Here is a 3,938-nt window from a genome sequence, read left to right on the forward strand (position 1 = left end):
GAAGTTGGTTGTGGCCTCCCAACACTAAACTTAGAGTTTGACTGTGGGGGCTCTGTTTGACTCTATTTTGAGAGAAGCTCTTCATGCTTCCTCTCCATGGTAACAGAGGGATATCCTTGAGCCTTAAACACAAAGGATTCTTCATTCACTTGAATGATCAATTCTCCTCTGTCAACATCAATCACAGCCTTTGCTGTGGCTAGGAAGGGTCTGCCAAGGATGATGGATTCATCCATGCACTTCCCAGTCTCTAGGACTACGAAATCAGCAGGGATGTAATGGTCTTCAATCTTTACCAGAACATCCTCTACAAGTTCATAAGCTTGTTTTCTTGAATTGTCTGCCATCTCTAGTGAGATTCTTGCAGCTTGTACCTCAAAGATCCCTAGCTTCTCCATTACAGAGAGAGGCATGCGGTTTATGCTTGACCCTAGGTCACACAGAGCCTTCTTAAAGGTCATGGTGCCTATGGTACAAGGTATTGAGAACTTCCCAGGGTCCTGTCTCTTTTGAGGTAATTTCTGTCTAGACAAGTCATCCAATTCTTTGGTGAGCAAAGGGGGTTCATCCTCCAAGTCTCATTACCAAATAACTTGTCATTTAGCTTCATGATTGCTCAAAGGTATTTAGCAACTTGCTCTTCAGTGACATCTTCATCCTTTTCAGAGGAAGAATATTCATCAGAGCTCATGAATGGCAGAAGTAAATCCAATAGAATCTCTATGGTCTCATTATGAGCCTTAGATTCCCATGGTTCCTCATTAGGGAACTCATTGGAGGTCAGTGGACGTCCATTGAGGTCTTTTTCAGTGGCGATCACTGCCTCTTCCTCCTCTCCAAGTTCGGCCATGTTGATGGCCTTACACTCTCCTTTTGGATTCTCTTCTGTATTGCTTGGAAGAGTACTAGGAGGGAGTTCAGTAATTTTCTTACTCAGCTGTCCCACTTGTGCCTCCAAGTTTCTAATGGAGGACCTTGTTTCAGTCATGAAACTTTGAGTGGTTTTGATTAGATCAGAGACCATGGTTGCTAAGTCAGAGTGGCTCTGCTTAGAATTCTCTTTCTATTGCTGAGAAGGTGATGGAAAAGGCTTGCCATTGCTAAACCTGTTTCTTCCACCATTATTGTTGTTGAAACCTTGTTGAGGTCTCTGTTGATCCTTCCATGAGAGATTTGGATGATTTCTCCATGAAGAATTATAGGTGTTTCCATAGGGTTCTCCCATGTAATTCACCTCTTCCATTGAAGGGTTCTCTGGATCATAAGCTTCTTCTTCAGATGAAGCGTCCTTAGTACTGCCTGGTGCAGCTTGCATTCCAGACAGACTTTGAGAAATCATATTGACTTGCTGAGTCAATATTTTGTTCTGAGCCAATATGGCATTTAGAGTATCAATCTCAAGAACTCCTTTCTTCTGATTTGTCCCATTGTTCACAGGATTCCTTTCAGAAGTGTGCATGAATTGGTTATTTGCAACCATTTCAATTAGTTCTTGAGCTTCTGCAGGCATCTTCTTCAGATGAAGAGATCCTCCAGCAGAGCTATCCAAAGACATCTTGGACAGTTCAGACAGACCATCATAGAAGATACCTATGATGCTCCATTTAGAAAGCATGTCAGAAGGACACTTTCTGATCAATTGTTTGTATCTTTCCCAAGCTTCATAGAGGGATTCACCTTCCTTCTGTCTGAAGGTTTGGACTTCCACTCTAAGCTTACTCAATTTTTGAGGTGGAAAGAACTTTGTCAAGAAGGCATTGACTAGCTTTTCCCAAGAGTTCAGGCTTTCTTTAGGTTGTGAGTCCAACCATATCCTAGCTCTGTCTCTTACAGCAAAAGGGAATAGCATAAGTCTGTAGACCTCAGGGTCAACCCTATTAGTCTTGACAGTGTCACAGATTTGTAAGAGCTCAGCTAAAAAATTGATGAGGATCTTCCAATGGAAGTCCATGGAACTTGCAATTCTGTTACATTAGAGAAACTAATTGAGGCTTAAGCTCAAAGTTGTTTGCTCCAATGGCAGGGATAGAGATGCTTCTCCCATAGAAGTCGGGAGTAGGTGCAGTAAAGTCACCCAGCACCTTCCTTCCATTGTTGGCATTGTTGTTGTTTTCGGCTGCCATGGGTTCTTCTTGTTTGAAGATTTCTGTTAGGTCCTCCACAGAGAGTTGTGCCTTAGCTTCTCTTAGCTTTCACTTCAAGGTCCTTTCAGGTTCAGGGTCAGCCTCAACAAGAATGCTTTTGTCTTTGCTCCTGCTCATATGAAAGAGAAGAGAACAAGAAAATATGGAATCCTCTATGTCACAGTATAGAGATTCCTTGAGGTGTCAGAGGAAAAGAAAAATAGAAGGAAGAGGTAGAAGAATTCAAACTTATCAAGAAAGATGGAGTTCGAATTGTGTATTAAGGAGGAGTGTTAGTCCATAAATAGAAGGATGTGAGAAGAGGGGAAGAAATTTTCGAAAATAAAGTAAAAGATTAAAAAAAAAAACAGTTTGAAAAATAGTAATTGATTTTCGAAAACTAAGATTGGAAAAAAAAAATCAAGTGATTTTTGAAAAAGATTTTGAAATTAGAAATAAAAAAGATATGATTGAAAACTATTTTGAAAAAGATGTGAGGAAAATATATGATTGAAAAGATATAGTTTTAAAAAGATATGATTGAGAAGATATGATTTGAAAAATATTTTAAAAAGATTTGATTTTAAAAATTAATGACTTGGCTAACAAGAAAAGATATGATTCAAACATTAAACCTTTCTCAACAGAAAAGGCAACATACTTGAAATGTTGAATCAAATCATTAATTGATAGCAAGTATTTTTGAAAATGGAAAGAAATTGATTTTGAAAAAGATTTGATTGAAAAGATATGATTTGAAAAAGATTTGATTTTGAAAAATTTTGAAAACCTGAAAAAATTTTGAGTTAAAAACAAAATCTTCCCTCTTGTGCCATCCTGGTGTTAAACGCCCAGAATGGTGCACATTCTAGCGTTTAACGCCCAAAGCACTACCCTTTTGGGCGTTAAACGCCCAGCCAGGCACCCTGGCTGGCGTTTAAACGCCAGTTTTCCTTCTTCACTGGGCGTTTTGAACGCCCAACTTTTTCTGTGTAATTCCTCTGCTGTATGTTCTGAATCTTCAATTCTCAGTATTATTGACTTGAAAAGGCACAAATTAATTTTTTTTTGGATTTTTAATAATCAAAATATAACTAAAATCAAATAACAATGCATGCAAGACACCAAACTTAGCAGTTTGTATACCATTGACACTAACAAAATGAGAATGCATATGAGAAACAACAAAACACTCAAGACAAGAGAATTTAAAGATCAGAACAAGGAAATCATCAAGAACAACTTGAAGATTAATGAAGACACATGCATGAATTCGAAAAATGCAATAAGAACATAAACATGCAATTGACACCAAACTTAAAATGAGACACTAGACTCAACAAGAAACATCAAATATTTTTGGTTTTTATGATTTTGTAATTTTTTTTGGATTTTTTGAAAATTAAGTGGAAAAGAAAATAAAGATATCAAAATTCTTAATGAGAATTCCAGGAATCATGCAATGTTAGTCTAAAGCTTTAGTCTAAAGAAATTAGACATGGCTAGCCAAGCTTCAGCAGGACATTGCATTCAAGAGCTAAATTGATGAGAATCAATCAGCTTTGGTGATGATAAGAACATCACCTTGAAACACTAGAATTCATTCTTAAGAACTCTGAAAAAAATACCTAAGCTAAGCAACAAGATGAACCGTCAGTTGTCCAAACTCAACAATCCCCGGCAACAGCGCCAAAAACTTGGTGCACGAAATTGTGATCATCAATGGCACTATCAACATGGTACGCTCAATTGCAATCTCAACTCTTTATCACAACTTCGCATAACTAACCAGCAAGTGCACTGGGTCGTCCAAGT

At 37.9% G+C, this 3,938-nt stretch overlaps 1 non-coding gene across 1 annotated transcript; it reads left to right on the top strand.

Annotated features, from left to right (window-relative positions):
* Positions 1-1,609: 1,609 nt before the first annotated feature.
* On the top strand, positions 1,610-1,717 carry LOC130971555 (small nucleolar RNA R71). The gene has a single exon (XR_009082768.1). It is a non-coding gene; the product is annotated as a small nucleolar RNA R71 (small nucleolar RNA).
* Positions 1,718-3,938: the final 2,221 nt, after the last annotated feature.

This window comes from Arachis stenosperma, chromosome 3 (assembly GCF_014773155.1).
Source record: "Arachis stenosperma cultivar V10309 chromosome 3, arast.V10309.gnm1.PFL2, whole genome shotgun sequence".
NCBI lineage: Eukaryota > Viridiplantae > Streptophyta > Magnoliopsida > Fabales > Fabaceae > Arachis > Arachis stenosperma.